General features: G+C 49.3%; 1 protein-coding gene across 6 annotated transcripts in view; it reads right to left on the bottom strand.

Moving 5' to 3' along the window:
- Window positions 1–15,532: 15,532 nt before the first annotated feature.
- Window positions 15,533–18,413, bottom strand: part of LOC135302599 (exocyst complex component 3-like protein 2) — a 48,582-nt gene continuing 45,701 nt past the window's right edge. For all 6 annotated transcript variants that reach the window (XM_064423267.1, XM_064423263.1, XM_064423264.1 and 3 more), the window contains one exon: window positions 15,533–17,547. The gene's annotated coding sequence lies outside the window, so the exon portion shown is untranslated. The remainder of the gene's footprint in view (window positions 17,548–18,413) is intronic.

The raw sequence follows: 18,413 nt of genomic DNA, 5'->3' as shown, positions 1-18,413 counted from the left end.
GCCTTACCCAGCCCTCCACTGCCCCTCTGCCACAGGAACCACAGCCCTACAGATACACCTTCACCAATCTGTAAGTGATCAGTCCCACAAACAGCAACTTGTCCTAAACTCAGCCCTGCCTTCAGTCACAGCATCCAGAAAACAAAGGCCCTTCTTGAGCTGCTTGGCCAGAGCTCTTTCCTAGTCCTGATTTTAGCTGCCATTTAGCTGCCAGATCCGAGCATTTTCTTTAAAGCAGAGGCATGTATTTCTCAGCAGAAGACTGCTCTCCCATCTGTCCTTCACACAGTTTAATTAAAATAATGCCACTAATGAAGGTCATCAAACATCACTTATCACCTCTTATAGTCAGACAGAACTGTCTAAATGCTGCACATTATGAAGATCAGTTGAGGGGGGAGCAGGAAGGAGGTGACCACAGAACCAGAAGAGTGTTCACATGCACTGCACAATGCTGGGGCAGAAATGTCCCTGACTTACACCAAGTCAGAAATATGCTGAGCTGTGTCTGCTGGGGTGCCAAGGAGCCCCTCCCAGTGGGCATTGATCCTGCTGGCACAGCATCAGCTGATGGACTGGAGATCATAGGGATCAGCAACCTCCATCCCCATGGGGTCCTGACGGATGTTTCTACCTCGCTTACTTCTGACAACAACCCACCTAAATCAAGAAGAAAAGGAAACAGAGGAATGAACTGTGTTTGTGCAGCATGGAGGGTTGGCCATGGGGAGTTTGGAGAGTGCCCTGTTTTGGTCTGGGGCTCACTGCAAGAAGAAGTGAGCACCAAGCTGCCTCTTGAAGCCAGTGTCAGGGACACACAGTGTTGGTCGCAGAGGGGACCTGGTAGCTCTGGAAAGCAGACTGAACTTTCTCATTTATCACATGGAGGAAACAGATAATTCATCAGTGGTGTGACCTTTTGAAATCCCCAATGTGGCTGCTCAGCTGTGAAGAGGAGGAAACCTCTGCAGTCAGAGCCCAGGTAGCAACTGCACATTTGGCAAAAAATCTCCTCCTAAGAGCTACCTAGAGAGGTCATGATGGACAAACAAAGCTCAGAGGTGCACAGGGAGCCCATGGCAGCTGAACATCCCTCAGACCAGCAGCTGCACAATTGCTGTCCTCAGCCTCCTTGGCATTGTGGGCGCTGTGTTTACCCTGCAGAGAACTAAGACAGATGGCAATTTCATCAGCCCAGGAATGCACATGCCCTCTCAGCCCTTGGTCTCATGTTTCCTCTGCTCTCTCACTTTCCTTTCCTGCCCAACACACTCTCTAGTCTGTGTCTCTCTGGGGAAGAGGCCATATCTGTGGGGAAGAGGCCATTTTGGTCCCCAGCCAAGCCACTTTTCTTAGCACAAGCAGAGCTGTCCAGTGTCTCAGAGCAGTACACACATATATCATCATGTCCCAGGCCAGCTGACATCACAATGTGTGTCCAATAGGTCAGCCCACATCAAGCCAAAAATAAGGACATAAGCATTATTTTTATTGGCTTTTCTCCACACAGTTGAATTGTGTTTGCTTCACTTTGAGTTTGTTTGCTTTAACTTATCCCTCATTACAAAAAAACATTGGCAAGAGAACTTTGAGCAGTCTCCTTAACAATGGCTGGGAGAAACTAGAGGCAAACAGCCTGTATAGTTCAATCTAAAACCTGCAAGTTGGCTCAATATAATACAATCCATATTTCTATATCTATACTTGGTATTAGCCACAATGATTTTGAGTCATTATTTTCTGTATAGATTTAGCACATCTGGACAGAACTGGCCTTAAAAATCTTTGCTACAAGGTGTGAAGATTTTGCTGCCTGCTTTATATTTCCAGTGCAAAGCATTTCCCTGGTACCACTGAAACATGCTCCAACTGCCAATATAAATGGAATCAAGCCAAGCCAAAAAATTCTTCAAGAAGTGGACTACACTTTTTTTTCAGGCCAGATGCATGGCAATAGCCCTGAAGAAATCACACTCTGCTCCCACCAGCTCAAACCCCACTGCTGTTCCGGTGGGAGAAGAGGTTCTTGCCCTCATCCCTCCTTGGACCAACCATCTATTTAGATGGTCCCTTGTGCCCAGGATCAGAGCTCAGTGACGAGTGCTTATTCTCTCTGTGCCCTGGAAAAGGGGCTGTTCGGCCTTTGACAGAGCAGGACATAAAACACAGATGTGGCCAGCCCTAGGACTGCTCATGGTCTCACAGCTGGTTTTTGACCCCTGGCCCAAAAGTCCCTGTGCACTCTTTGGCCACCAGACCAGCTTAGATTTTCAACCAGGCTAAAGAAACAAGTTTGGAAATGGAGCAAACTCTCCCACCACCCTCCCTTCTGCTATCCACTATGCAACACCTGGGGCATTGTGATGCAAAAGGTGCCAGCAAGGACATGCAAGATGTGACTTGGAAAGTCCCAGTATTGCATGTTTCTGGGGCATGGACATGGCAGAGAGCATCCCTGTGGGAATTCTGGTCTCACATTCCTTCCCTGACCACCATGAATGGCTGGGTTTTATTTGCTTTTTTCTTCAACTGTTGCAAAACTAATGTGGCAGGGACAGCAGTGCAAATGAGGAACAGACAGCTCATGAATAGTGCCAACTACTCTTATCACACTTCATGGATGGTTTCAGTTGCTCTGGACCATAGCCATTCCAGGACTCTGATCAGAGGAAGCTGTGACCATACACTGCCACCACTCCTGTTCATCTCCTCTCCCCCCAGCACCTCTATCATCATCCCTGACCAGATACATGATGGGATCTGTGTGAAAAATGAAGAGTCAGACTGGAAGAGCCACAGACACACTATAGTAAAGCAGGCCCCTGACGTGTGGGAAGAATGATGCATTTGACTCCATTGATATCAGAAGGCTAATTAATTACTTTGTTATACTATATTATTCTATACTATATTACACTACATCTAAACTGAAACTGCACAAGCACTCAACTGAACTGAACTGAACAAAATCTCGTGACTGTCATCTGACAGTCCCGACACACACACGTGGATGCAATTGGTCACCTCGGGTAAGCAATCTCCAGAACACATTCCACATGAGCACAACAAGAGGAGCAGCAGTTGAGATAAGAATTTTTTTTCTTTCTCTGAGGTTCCTCACTGCAATTCCCAGAAAATATCCTTGGGAAGTTGTGCCTTGCTTTTCTCTGTGAAGAGAAATGCGGCCACAAAACACACCTCACCACCCTTGCAGAAGGACCTAGAGATAATATTTGCCTTCTGCTCTTGCTGGCCCGCATGCCTCTGGTGCCAGTCTTCACCTTTAAAAACAGTCATATTCAGGGAATAACAGAAATTATTGACACAGGAATCAGAGAAGATGTAAAGATCCTGCAATATCTTGTTGGTACAGCAAGACCACAGTTCTGCCACAACAGGTCACTTCCCCCATACTTTCCCTGTTGCTCAGTGGATAACTCCAATCTTTCTCTTGTTTCACACGTTTCAGTTTCACTTTTCTATCTCAAAGTTTCCAGCCTTGAATAAAGGCAGTGAATTCTTACCACAGGATTTAACATAAAATTTTCCATTCTCCCTGACCACGTCTGTTCATGCTGCCAAGCTGAACCTGCATCTCAATCAACACAGGTTAATTGGCCAGAAAATACAGGGCAACTAGTTGTGCTGGGAAAAGACCAGGATATAGAAGGCTATTAGGGATTGAAACACTGTATTTTCCTACAGAAGATTAGCTCCAGGAAGTCAATGCTTTGAGGCAGAATTTTCTTCCTGGAACTCCTTGGTGTATTCCAGAAAAGTGTTGGTCTTGCTGAAAGCTGGATATCACAGCCCTAGATGTTTTTACTTCATTTGTAAATTAGCTTTTGCAGACTGGAACAAGCAAGTCTTTAACTACCTTACAGAAAGGAAGGGATGTAGAGAGGTCATTGTGTCCTTGGCCAAGGAGAACATCGCAGCCAAGCTGGGCTGGAGGAAATAACCCAAACTCCCTCCCATGCCCCAGGACAGCTGTTCACCTCCACTCCTGCTCAGGCCCTCAGGACCCACACAAAGAAACTCTCTGCTGCTTTGGAACAATTTTGTTTCTGGCAGCTCCTGGAAATCTGGCAATTTAAATCACTTTCCTGTATTCAAAGTTGTCTGCATCTCACTCTGGAAGACCTCCCTGAACCCATGGGCTTTGCACTGCTGTAAGGCAACAGCAGGGGTCAGTCCCATGGGACACACCAAGAGAGGGTGACTGTCACATGAACAGCAGCCCCAAACATGTCCACTCCCTCCCACTCACAAATAGGTCATTTCCCCACCACAGCAAAAAATACTGGTTTTACCATTAAGTAACCCCAGAAAATAATCTGTTTTCCTCAGCTATCATCTGTGTGTCATTTCCATAGACATGCTTACTCTCTGCCACAATGTTCCCCTCACGTATTGATTTCTGAATTTGAAAAAAAGCATCTACAGGATCTAAAGCTGAGGACACTCTGTACTCACAGCTTTAGCTTCAAAGTCTATCTGCCTGAAACTGAGTGAACAACCTCCAGGATCATCAGAAGGAAGGAGGAATGCCATTGTCATGGGTGCTGTGGGCTGTCACTGTGGGCTGTCCTCCAGACCACATCTGGGACATCCCTGGTGTAAGGCAGCAGCCTTACCATCTGCTGCTCTGTGATTCTCATGAAATGAAATTCAAAACACTGGGCATGGCAAGGAGGGAACCTGCCCTGAGATGCAAAGCTCAAATGTAATGTGTGGAAGGAGAAAGAGTGGGTCTGTAATATGCTTGGACAGACAGGTGTCAAAGACTTAGGAAACCTGGCAGATCTGTCTCCTTTTGGAGCAGATTCAAGAGGGAAATCTGTTGGTGAGCCTTGGAGAGCACAAAGCATCAGTATCCCTGTTGCAGTGTGGCTCCATGCCCAGGAAGTGTCCTTCACTGGAGCAGGGACCAGCCAGCTCCCTCCAGAGCAGGGTCTGCAGGGTGGCAGGCACAGACCCTGCAGCAAGGGCAGCTCTTGGATGCCTTCAAGTAACCTGGAAGCCACCCACAGAGTCCAGGCCCCTGTGTCAGGTGTCCCCAGCACCTGGCAGGCACCTTTCTGACCTGTCTCATGGTGATTCACCAGGGAAGAACCAGCTCAGCTTGGCACCTCAGCCACCCCCAGGGGTTCTGTGGGGAGAGCAAGGAAGCACAAGGGAGAGGCTGTAGCCTACTGAGGTTTCCAAAAGGCATTTGGAAAGTTCTTGTCATAGGCTCAGAGAGAAGCTGGGAAGCAAGAGGTGAGTGAGAGGCTCTTACAAGAACAAGTAACAGAGCAAAGATGGGAAATATGGTGCAGTTTTCATATTGGAGGGCTGCTCTTCTCTGCTGGGTTGTGCTGGGTTCTGTCTGCAGAAACCTGGGCAAGGTGGACAGGCAGGTGACAGCTGTTGCAGATGATACCAAATGGCTCATGGCAGTAAAGGTGACCTTATGATACCTAGCAAACAGGTGTTCAAGTGGCAGAGGAAATTGTGTAAAGGGAAACAAATTCTTGTTTTACATACAAAATAGGGGAGCCAAATGAGACCCCGGGCATTATGTAACATTTCTAGCTTTGTAGAAATGTTACCTAATGCAAGGAAAAGAGAAGAAACCTCAAATTAAATGCGAGGAGTTACTAAAAGAGGGGGGGAAAGCAAACAAATCTAGAGCGGAAAATCATGTCATAACAAAAACCCATGGCAGCCCCAGCCCAGAAATTGTGCCCTTTGGGTCTCTCACCTTGAAGATGTGATAGCAGAAGAGAAAGTCCAGAGACATGGCAGAGCTTCTGCATGGGCAGGACAGGACTCCTCAGGCTGGAAATGGGCCAGCTGAGGATGGGAGGCTGTGGAACAGTGGAAGACTAAATAAGATGAAAAGAGGAAATCTGTCTCTTCCCATAGAAGAGGTTTCAGATGAAGACAGTAGGTGCATAACCCAAAAACAGAAAACAGAAGCTTTTTTTGCACAAGGTGTAATTAGGCTGCAGCATCTCCTGCTGCAGGATGCTGTGGTTACTAAAAGCTCAGCCGAAAGCAGAAAACAGTCAGGGATGGAGAAGGGACAGAAGGAACAAAACAACATTGAGGGCTCTCAAATACAGACACTGCTCTGGCTCAGGAAATGTGTAAGCTGAAAAGTGTTGGAGTATGGGAGAGTATAAGAGGGTGGATTATGCCTCTCCCACCACTCTAGCTATCTCTGGGCACCTATTCTTGACACTGGCATGGAGAGGATGCTGGGCTGGTTGGCTTGAGCCATGCTGCCATCCTGCACCCTCTCCCAGGTGCCCAAAATGTTTGAGATTTGCAGATTGGGTAATTTGGCTCCATACTATTTGAAATTCGTGTTTATTTAAATAATTTTGGTGTAGTGCCCAGAGATTCAAGAGAAGCAGTGAGTGACATTGTGAAAGGTCACCCTCAGACATTGCCAAACCTCATTTTCAGTTCCAAAAGCAGTGTAAGAAGTCACATTGGTAAATGTCTTCCCATATTTCTTCACCCAAATTGTCTTCTGTTCTCTTTCTTCTTGTCACCCAGTAGAAAAACAAAACAAAGATGACGCTATGTTAAATATAGAAAATGTCTTTACAAGAGACCCTTTATAAATTCCATAAATTGCATTTATTAATTCCAGTCAACTTTACCTCATAAAAAACTCCCATATCTTTTGCTCTGGACTTAATGGGAGCCTGGAGCTCTGCCTCATGTCCTTGTGTGCAGCTGGGACATGTGTTTATTCTTCAGTCATGTCCATAAGAACAAACATTCCAAGCAAGCACCACTTCTTGGTTCAATGACTTGGGAAGCAGGGCCTTGTGGGAAATTCCAGCCTTGCCACAGCCTCTTGGGAGGCCTTGCTTCTCAGGAATCAATACAAAAATGTAGGCCCTTGATGCCAGCATGCCTCAGACTGGGAAGGACCATTCAGTGACACAAGGAAATTCCTATCCTCCTATTCTGCTCATATCTGGTCCCTGGTAGGGACTTTGTCTGTCCCACATGGTGTGGGGTAAAGAAAAAAATTCCTGCCTTTGAGGAGATGCAAACCCCTCTTAGTCTATTATGTTTTCCCTCTCTTTGTTTGCCCTTTCTCTTAGTACAACAGGTCAATGTTACAAAATTACAGATGTGTCCTTCAGCCCAGCCCTCCGCTCTATCCACTTCCCTGTTGCGCCATGCTTGGGAAGAAACTTGCCAAAAAGCCCACAGAGCCCTCATCTCCTGCTTATTTTCAGTTAGGTGAGAAGTGATGCTCCATTAAATACTCACAGAAGCTGTAAGTCAGTTTGGCCTGGCCATGGGGCTCACCACTGCTGTAAGGGGGCTCTGGAGGCTCTGCTCCACCTTCCCATTCAAAGCAGGACTACTGCCAACACTAGCTCAGGTCATCCTGTGTCTTTGCCTAGAGAAGTCCTGAACAGCCTTTAGGCAGCAAGTCTGCCACCTCTCTGGCAGAATCCTCTCCTAGGGAAGAAGTTTTTCCTTGATGTTGAACCTGAACTTTCTGAACTAGAGCCTGTGCCTTTTTTCCCTTGGTGTATCACCTGCTGATACTGAGAAAATTTTGACTCTGTAACCGTCATAACCACCTTTCATGTGGGTTGCTGTCAAATTGTCCTTTATCTTCCTTGTTGCCAGGTTAAGTAAGCCCAGCTTCTGCAACCTCTGTTCATGGTGTAGACCCACCTGCTGCACCCTTTACCGACCACACATTCATTACTGGGACATGTCTCTCCTGCACACAGGCATGGAGTGGAGACTTCAGTGGAGATGCTTCTGGCCAGCAACAGTGCCTTCCCCAAGCCAGTGGCTGTTAGAGGACAGGCTGGCCTGTGTCCAAGCCCCCTGGCATCAGCTCTGAGCACAGCCCTGGGGGAGATGCTGGAGGTGTCAGCCCAGGCTGGGGAGCAGCCTTTGCTCTGGGTATCAAAGCCTCAGCACGTCAGTGGCACAGCAGTGCTGCCCTGACTGTGCTGGCAGAGCCTGGCAGTCCCAGGAGAACCTGGCCAGCACAGGAATTGTCCCCAGCCCTTACTTATGGCCAGGAGAGAGGCACCCATCTGCAACCTGTCTGAGGTAAAAGGGAAATTTCACCAGTGCTGAAACCATAGCAGCCCAGCATTGTGCAAAACATTTGAGGCTAACATAAACATCTCTGCTTTTATGAAAATAGAAATCAGATGGCATCTAAATGAACCCAGAGTGCTGTTTCTCCAGTGCAGTGTCATAAACACTGGTGCTGTTCCTCCAGAACAGTGCTCTGTTATTTGTCCACAAATGGAAGAACTGGGATCTGGATTTTCCAAGCAAATGACTCAGGCCATGCTCTGCCTTTGTTGGTAGCTACAGCCTTGCTTTTGACACGGTGCTTAAAGCACGCTGAAATCTGAGCTTGTGTCATGTCTGGCAGCCTGGACAGTTTCAAAATCCTTGAGACACGTGATTTACCAGAATCGCTTCTTTTCCTGCATCCTTAGAGCCCTTCAATAAAGCCCCAGCACTCTGCTGGTATTGGAGAGGGACAGCCCTAAACAAACAGCTTAACCCCAGGGGTTTGGCAGCTCAGAGTCTGCTGAAATGAGCCAGAAACCAGCTTAGGTTTGCCTGCAGGGCCTTGCAGTGAGACAGGACAGACAAACCCCTGCACCTTCCCACAGTGGGGACACACCTGACAAAACACGGCAGGACATGCAGCACCAGCACTGCAGCTTTAGAATGGAAACTGAGGCACAGCATTGATGTGAGACAGCTACGCCCAGGGCCATGTGCCTTAGTGTCCCCAGGGATCCTGCAGATTTTCAGCCTGAAGCTCAGCTGCAGCCCGGTGCTGGGCAGAGCCTGTTAGCATTGGAGACACCCATGTGGGTGAGGCATGGCTGCCCTCAGCCTCTGTGCCATCCTCCTCCTCAGACTTCTTATATCCTCCAGTCTGACATTTTGGAGGGACCACACTTTCCTTCTAGGGTACCGTGCTCTGCTGTTGTCCCCCTCACTCCTTCCAGAGAAGCTTTAACATGGGGGCTGTCTTGCTTCAACTCCAAGGATGCCCCTTGTGAGCCTGAGCCTCCACAGATGGCCTGGGAAGTGCTCCTCACCCCTGCACTGAGTACACAGGGCTCAGGACTGCTTTTCTGGTCCCCCTCTTCATGGGTGGGAGAAAAGATACAGCTCTGGGCAGAGGAAAAGAGACCAGAGAAATGTCAATTGTCAGAACAGAGGGAACAGGAAAAATGAAGTAAGTGAGGGCAGATTACAGACACAGATAAAACAGGGAAGACCCTGGGGCACGTTGGTCTAGGAGGAAAGAGGAATTTAGATGAGCAGGCAGCTCCTCAGAACATAATATTAAAGGCATGAAGAAACCTCCCAGTGCGGTAGGAGGATGTGCAGCATATTGGGAATTCAGCTGAATCATAAATTCCTTAATCCCTTGAAGTTCAAGAAGGAATTACACGAAGAAAACAAGCTATTCAAATTCCAGAAGATTAATGTAAAACCGTGGCACAGGCATCTGGGGAGCAACTGGAAAGCTGAAGCACAGATGCTGGTACTGAGGCATGAGAAACACCATGGGAACACAATTTTAAATGCTCAGAGGTGCATCTGCTCCAGCAGCAACCTTGGGTTAAGCAACCTCTGTCCTCCCCCTCACCACTTGCCCAGGGGAGGTCACACATGCAGAGGGGCTGCTTATGCCAGTGATGCTGCCAAAAAGTAAATTAAATAAGGTAACACGAACAAGTTGTGCCCCTCATTGCAGCCTAAATAAACCAAAGGCTTCCAGAGGTGGATTTCATCTACCCAGCTTGTCCCAGCACAGTGTATTTGGAAAAGCCCTCCTGCAGCCATCCACCTCAGTGGCTGAGAGGGAGGCAGCTCCCTAGGCAAGAGCAAGCAGTGCTGATCTCAAAAGACATTTCCTAGAAAAATATCAGTAGAATTAAAGAATTTTCAGCATGAGAACGATACCAAGACAATACACCAAGACTGTTTTAAATTAAATTTGTTCTGCCTAAATCTATTTGCTTTCCCTCCAGGGCAGGAGTTTCACTTCCCTGAAAGCAGAGCAGCTGTGGATTGCAGAATCGTGGAATGAGTAATGTTGGAAGGCACCATGAAGGTCATCCAGTCCAACCTGCCTGCTCAAGCACACCTGGACCACATTACTCAGCATTTTGTCCAAGCTCCTTTTGAAAATCAGTGCTTAGTCACCCTCACAGTAAGGAAGTTCTTGTTCATGGTCAGGTGGGATGGCTGGGACTGTTGACTTTAGCAAGGTTTTTAATGCTGTCACAAGTACCATTCATGTAAATAAGTGAGGGCTGACTGTGGCTTGGCACAGGTCTGGGAAGCACCACACCTCTGGGCATAGAGACCTTGGGATGGGGGACTGCTCTTGCAAAGCTTCTGGGAAGCAGACACAAAACTGGATAGAGATCCATGGTCAGAGCAAAACTGCAGGGGGTATTGAGTGCAAAGTCCACAGAAGCCTTGTCTGAGCCAGACTCATTAATTATTTGAATGCTGAAATGCACAGAAAGCTTATGAGAGATCCAGGAACTGCAAGAATGGTGACCAGGAATAGGAGACAGAATCTGATCTCAGAATTATCCAGGAAAATTAAAAAACCAATAGGATGCAGTTCAAACACAACAAGAACAGCATATGGCAATGCAACAGAAGTAAACAACTGTACAAACACACGGAGGAAATTGCCTATTCAGTAATAACTCTGCAAAAATTCAAACACTCCAGAGTAATGACAGGTCATGAACGGGCTGTGTCAGCACACTGCTGTGAAAAAGGAAGCCTCCAACTGGGAAATGCAAAAAGGAGGGACATCAGGACAACACAGAAAGAAACTCCCCTACTCCAGCTGTTATTGCCAGAGCTTGGCAACTGTGCAGTGTCCATTCTTGGCATTCCAGAGTCCAAAAGTCAAAAGGGAGAATGACTGACAGACTAAAATGTGATGTCTGAGAAAGCACTGAAGGAACCAACATGGCTTAATTTAGAAAAGAAAGTAGACAAGATGTTGGCTCTCAAAGAACTAAAAACATTGCTTCTAGAAGGAAATGCAGTAGTGGGAAGGGAAGGCAAGGCAAAGCAGGGCAGGCAAAGCAGGGATGGCAAAGCAGGGAAGGCAAAGCAGGGAAGGCAAAGCAGGGAAGGCAAAGCAGTTTTCAGGGAAATTCAGCTCCACAATGGCTTTGATACCAGGCCCTGTCCTCTGATTGCAGTTCTTCCCTGATCAGTCTCAGCAACCACTCACTCAACTCTTCCTTATATGTTGGGAATGCCCAAGGTTTGCTGGCAATTCTACATTCCTCCAGGGCCCTGTTTTTTAGGAAAGCTGTAGGGAAGATGATGCCAGAGCTCTGCTTCTTTGGCCTCAGTCTGCTTCACAGGACATGGGCACTTGGCAGTCACTGCCACTTCTCCTCCCTCCCTGCAACAAGTTGGGTATGCAGAGACATTTCCCACCGTGCCCACAGTAATCCCTGTCCATGTGGCTATCAGGCACTCTTGGGAAAAACATTTCAGGCATGACTATTTCTGATTACAGTCTTGTGGCCTGAGCTCCGCCAGCCTGGGCTTGTTTGGTTTAAGAAGGAGCCAAGAAAGTGCTGCTGACAGGGCAGCTACCAATGACCATGCAGGACATGAAAGAGCAGAAGGCTCATCCTCACTAGCCCGGGACAACCTCTCTAAAGAAACCACCACAGGTTTGACACAGTGCACCCTGTTCCTCACGGCATTCTCTCCTCACAGCACAAACTCCAGCCCCAGGACTCCCCGGGACACCTGCTGTGCTCTGGGCACAGGCCTGAGCCAGGGACAGCCAGGGCAGCTGCACAGCCCCAAAGCCCATCCAGGCAGGGACCTTGGCTAAAGGGCTTTCCCCATGGCAAGGACGGAGGCAAAGCAAGGATGGGCACAGCATTTTTGCCAGGGCTGACATCTCAGGGAGGAAAGACAAGTGAATTGGTGGGAATTTGTGGGAAACCTAAGTGTAAACACAACAGGAGAAGGAAGCCCCCCCAGGCTGAGGGACCAGGGAGCCACCCCAGGGCCCGGCTGGGTGCTAGGACAGGACTCACGATGGTCCGAAGAGGAGGCAAATTTCTCTCCACAAGTGAGTCCAGCTCCGCTGTCCTGAGTTTTTTAGCCGAAAGTCGGTGGGACAGGACTCAGGAACATCACCTGCCAATTGCCAAAGGGCGACAGTCAGCACTGGCGCTGGGCCGTGTCTGAGGGAGAGCCGCTCCCGTGCCAGCCCTGAGGGCCATGCCCCGCTCCGCGGCCCCACGCGTGGGCTCGGCCGTTCCCGCAGGTTTTACTCCCATCTAGCGGCGGATCCCGGTTCCACACGGGGCTCGGCAGCCCGGAGAAGGCACCCGGGGGTCCGCGGCTGGGCTCGGGCCGCGGCAGTCAGAGCCCCTCGCTGCCGAGGGGACGAGGCGGCACAGGCAGGGCAGGGGCTGGGGCTGCCCCGAGCGCGGGCCGGGTAGGGGTCATCCCTCAGCCTGCGCTCTGAAGGGTTCTTCCCCCTCTCCCAAAGAGCTCTCAGTGAAAAATTCACGTTTAACATCTACCCCAGGTTCTGCCCGAGCTGCAACACCTCAGTTTGGGTTTATCTTCCCCCTTCTCGGACCCTCCTCTCCCTCCGAAATTTGGACCATGCTGGATGAGACCCCAGCAGACATGGGCACAATGGGCCATGTGGCACCATCAGCAGGAGCTGCAGCAAGCGTCTGGGAATTAAAATTTGGATCTTTCTCAGCACTGGGCAGCCTGGAAGGGAATAAAATGACATAATTTCTCATAGCACGAGCCCATTTTGTTAGGCACAAAAGACCAGTGTGGAGAAGTTCAGAGGGTAGAATCCACTGAAGAAAAAAATCTAATGCTCATCTGTGAACCAAGATCAGCTTTGTAATTTTTCCAAAACCCCGCAAGGGTATATGATATAACAAACAGCTCCAGACAGTCTGCTCTTGCAAGTACTTTCTCCCAGCCCTGAAACACAGGGGTTTTCCCAGCAGCTGCTGAGTTTACTCAGTCCATTTTTTTAAACTGCTGGCAGACTGGCACCCTTTTTAGAACAGCCCATTGAGGCAATAGGCAATGGTCCCACACAGACTGAGTGAGCCAGGCTGGACAGCACAGGCGACCACAGCCCCTGGAGCAAGGGGCAGCTCAGGGATGGCAGCTGGGACCAGGCTGAAAACCAGGGTAGCAATAGGAGACAGGAGAGTTAGAAGGTATGAAGCTGGCAGCTGGAGCTCAGAGAGATGGAACCAGGGCTCATGAAAAGCAAACAGGAAAGGCAAACTCATCACTTATTTATTTTGGCTGCTGATTTGCTGTCAATAGAGCCATATGATGAGGTGGTGGGGAGGCACCCAGGGGCGAGGGCGGAAACCCATCTTCAGCTGCCCATATGGCCTTAGGCCAGATTAAGCCAACTAAAACCTTATCCTAAAGCCCTTTATTGCAGCAGGAAGCCCAGCTGCTGTGGAGTGGGAAAAAATCAGGTTCTTGGTTCCTGGCTCTGCAGCACTGCCTCTCTACCTCTCCTCTCCACACTCACAAGCTCCAGCACTTTCTGTACAGCACAGGACACATCCCACCTATCCTGCTCATCACTGTCTTTCACAATCTTCCCATAAACCAGCTGGTTATTTGTCAGGCAGACACATCTAAGTGCTCTGTGCATCCAACTTTACAGCAGAGTTGAGTTCCCAACGTTTTGTTGTCTTACAAGTCTCACTCTGGTAAGGGGCCACTCACAGCCCACACAACTGATACATCATGTAGGAATATTTCCCTGTAACGCCCCATAATAATAAAGCAAATAATAAACATAAAAGAGCCAGGCCCTTCCATGTCCCAGTGCCACTAGATGGCACCAGGAGTGTACCCTTCCCAGCCCGGGCGTTCCCAGGGCCGCTGGGGGAAACTGGGGAATCCAGCCCAGCCCTTCCTTGCTAGTGCCTCCTCCTCGTCTTTTCTTCATGGACCGTGGGGTGCTGCAGTAAAGGCAGGCATTTCAGCCTTAAAATCCAGCCTTTAGTGATGTGCTGGGGGGGAATAGGCCGTGGTGGCTTTTGCCATGTTGCCTGGCACCCCTTTCCCCACCTGTGGACCAGGCACCACATCCAGCTGGGCACTGGAGAGAAAAGCCTTCAAAGGTGGGTGTAAGTTATTCTGATTAATATTGGGATTAATGTATGAGTTTCCCATCACTGACAGGCTCCTCTTGGGAGGGACAGGAATGAAACACAATTTACTGTACAATTTTGCAGTCAGAAGGTTTGCCTTCTCTGAGGTCTCACAGTTTTAGGGATTGATTCTTCTCATGCACATTTGATATCCAACAGAGCTCAGCATGTCCCAGAGTATTACCTGTGGTTTTCACTATCAAGCCCTTCATTCCCTGTCACATCCTTGGCAAAGCCACTAAATAAGCCAGGGAAGCACAGGTAGCACCTCAGCACATGTCAGGTCTTTCCTCAGACCTTGCAGCATAATTAAGGATCATCTGCTTTCCACTGCCCTCAGCATCAAGCCCTGAAAGTGACCCTCAGAAATGGCAGCTGAAATGAGGGGTATGCTGCCGAGGCCCTGGAGCAGCACTTCAAAGCAGCCAGGCAAACCCTGGCCCCCAGCAGTGTGGGGCACTCAGGTGACAAATCATTGCTCATCACACAGCCCTTCTGCCCAGGCCAGAGCTGGAGAGGTGATGGAGCACAGCTTCCCAAAGAGCCAGAGCAGCTTGTCACTCCCTCCTGCCCACGTCCCAAGCTTGGTGTGTCGGGGTGATGGGTGAGCATGGCAGTGGCACAACCCTTGTGCCAAGAGGATCTCAGTGAAACCCTAAGTGAAAAGGGAGTGGGAGAGGGACTTTGTGCAGGGAGCCTCTGAGTGATCCTGTCCTGCTCACAGAGGTGGAGTCACTGGAAGAAAGGCCAAATGGGAGATGCACAGTACAGCTCCATGGTGGCGCTGGCAGGCTGGTGGCAATGGCAGGGCTGTCCCTGCCCACATCCCAAGGCCACAAGATAATCCTACAGGAGGATCCTGAGTGTGACCCTGATTCCCAGCCCTCTTCAGAGAGTGGCACAAATCCCACACAAGCGCTTTAACCCCAGGTTAGGGTGAAAGCTAGCAAGGAGGAGGCTGGATCACTTGGGAAGTTCAGGTCACACAGTCGAGTGGGTTAAAATCCCTCATCCATTCCATCAAACAAGGCAAATCCCTCATCCTCCTTCCCTGCAGCCTCTCCTCCCCTCCCTGTTCACCTCAGACAGTCCTAGGGAGTGACCCAGCATTCCCTTGTCACTGCCTCCCCCACACGGAGCCTCCCCACATACCATCTGCTCTCCACAGGTGTTTTGTAGGTACCCAAGGACATCCCTCCCACACCATCTTCATCCACACCAGTCTGCCTCCCCCCATCACCCTCAGACAACACATCTGGGCCCTCTGGCTCTAGAAAACTTCATTAAACCTCATGGACAAATTCAAGTCTTTATTTGGTCTCTCCATGAGCGGACATTTTTCACACATGGTGCAAAAACTTGCTGCTACAAAACCTCATTGATCTGCACACAGCAATGGCAAGCCTGGTGCCCCTCGGGGCTCCCAGCTGCTGATTCCAAGCAGAACACAGCCTTGTCTGGCTGCAGATGTCAAACAGCACAGACATACATCGACATCGACATGTGCATGGCCAGAGCTGTCCACATGCTGAAGGATTATTTTTAGCCCAACAGTGATGGAAATGTCAGAGAGAGTTTTATTTCTTTCCTCTGGAAGGCTTGTTGCTTGAAATCCCCGTTGGCAGAGGCTGACCCTGCCATCACAACAGGGTCTGTCATCCAGGTCTGGCATTCCTTCCCATCCTTGAAAAAATGTGCAATTCAGCAGGAGGGGGGGGTGACTGGCCCAGAGTGCCTGGAAGGGCTGACAACCTTCAGAAGGCAGGTGCTCATCCGCCCCGCAGCCCAGCCCATGCCCACCCAGACAGGTTGCAGCTCCCCCAGATTCCCCAGCCTTCCCACATCCCAGGGAAGCTCTCACTGAAGCCACAATGGACAGCTATGAAATGTTAGGGACACCAGCACTGGCCTTTTGAGCAGCCAGGCAGTCAGGAAGGGCAGGCAGGCCATGGGATGCTCTCATTGCCCTTCAGTGACAAGAGGGACAAAGTGTAAAGGTGCCAAGGTCTCCTGGTGCCCTGAAAGCACACAGACGACTCCCCGGAGATGGTGTTTCTTCCTTCTCCTCTGACACTCACCTCACACTCAGCACTGCACCAGGAACAAGGCTAAAGACAATTACAAACCTGCTCCTTTCCAGCTCACAGGAGCCCATCTGCACTGAGGGCTCTGAGATGGGGCACCTGTGTCCCTGGGGTGATGGCACAGCACTGCAGAATGTGGCAGCAACCAGATGGGCCTGCACTTCTCAGGATAGCAGGGCATGGCATGTCTGCTGCTACACACATTGACAGGTTATGCACCAATTTTCCCTCTTCTTGTTAGGGTAGCAGACTTGAGGGGGAGTGGCTGCTCAGAAAAGCGCTGGCACACCTGAGGTAGACTTTTTTGCGTGGTTATGGTGTCAAAGAGGAGCAGTAATGGCCTATATTCACACAATAGCAAAGGAGGGCCTTGAAGCACATCCTGCTTAGGGCCTGTGACCAGTCCATAGATAACCAGGAAGAAAAATCAGTGTTTTTTCCTTCAGAACTGCCTATTTACATCTGAAAACTAGCAAAGACCTTGCCCAGTGGCTGAGACAAACAGCTCCTTTTACTGCCTGCCTCCCATGAGGTTTTCCACTCCCTCTCCAAGAGGAAATTTCCAGTAACTGAGGTATAAAAATGAATGCAACACTATGCTCCAGAGCCAGCTGTAAAACTCATACAGGAAGAGCTCCCCATCCCACACCTCACCATGGCAGGCTGCCCCCAAAGCAGGTCACAGCCTTCACGAGAGAGGGAAGAGGCAGCTCAGTTTGCCCCCTCCTGGTGCAGATCAGGATTTGGGGAGTAAACTGAGGTGCCTAGACCTGCAGGCATTGCCAGCACAATCAGCCAGGCAATATTCCTTAACAGAGGTCTCAGATCCCTCGGGAGGTTGCAATGCTGGGACACCATGTGGTACAGCAGCCCCTGGTTTCTTTGGAGATTTCATGGAAAAGGAGTGGAAACAGAGGAATTCAGTGAGGGAAAACCCTCCTCCACACTTGCCACATCCTGGGAATAACCACCAGGACTCAGCTGAATGGCAATCTCTAGGAAATCTTGAAGAAATATCTTTCAACCATATCCCATTCATCTTCCTCCCGGACTTTACATATAAGATTACGATTTGAGCTTCATGGTTTTCCTGAAAAACTGCAGAAATTTTGTCTTCCATGGCTGACAGGCTTCTCCATGCATCCAGCAGCATGTGAAGCTTTCAAGGGGCTGTGGTTGCAGACGCTGGCACAGCAGAGCAAGGCCTCATGTTTCTCCCAGCAGGCCTGAGGGAAGGCAAGAAAAAAGCTGGGTAATTAAATAGCACTCGTCAGAACATGTGCAAGAGTCAAACTGCAGAAACACTCCTGCTGAAATCATCCACTTCCTGGGCTAAGCAATCCAGGGGCAGCACCCCCACTGCTGCCTGCCCTCCCCAGCCAAACCTTCTCCCTCCTCTTCTGGAAGGACATTTAATGTTAACATGAACAACCAAAACCAGTGTTTTTCCAAAGTCCTGTCACCTCCATATACAGGAGGGAGAAATGTGTTTCTTGCTGGCAGGAAGCAGCTGATTCTCAGAGAGCCTACAGGTCACACCCCAAAGCATGGCAGCAAAATCACAGGGCTGGGATGGAAGGAGGAAGGTGGCACATCCCATAACTGATTTCACCTTTACTGATACCCCTGAGCTTTGTGTCCACCATACTGCAAACTCAGCTGGCTCTGCTGGGATTTGGGAGCCTATTACCCAGGGAATTTCAGCAAACAGGAGATTCAGGGACTTAAAATGCTTTAAAACTTTCTCCTCGATATGTTTACTAAAGCAAAGCTGACACTATGGATAATTTCTTTAAGCAAGGTATAAACATGGGTGGTTGACAGCCAGTTCATTATATCAGAATCAGTTTTCATTAGGAGGGGAAGCTTTTGTGCTTATTAATTGTTTCTCTAATTGCTTTCTTTCCCTGCTACCAGGGCAGCCTGCTGTCTGCCTGTGCCTGGAGGGCAGAGTCCTGCATACCTCATCCCTGATCTGCTAGCATGGGTAACTATAAATAAATAGTGACACCTGAGAGTGGAGGAGGAAAGGGACTGTGCTTCTCAACCTCAGTCTAGTTCAGCTTATGCAACAGAAGGTAACTGCTGACAA

This window comes from Passer domesticus, chromosome 6 (assembly GCF_036417665.1).
Source record: "Passer domesticus isolate bPasDom1 chromosome 6, bPasDom1.hap1, whole genome shotgun sequence".
Lineage (NCBI taxonomy): Eukaryota > Metazoa > Chordata > Aves > Passeriformes > Passeridae > Passer > Passer domesticus.
This window is presented reverse-complemented; position numbering and strand designations above follow the sequence as displayed.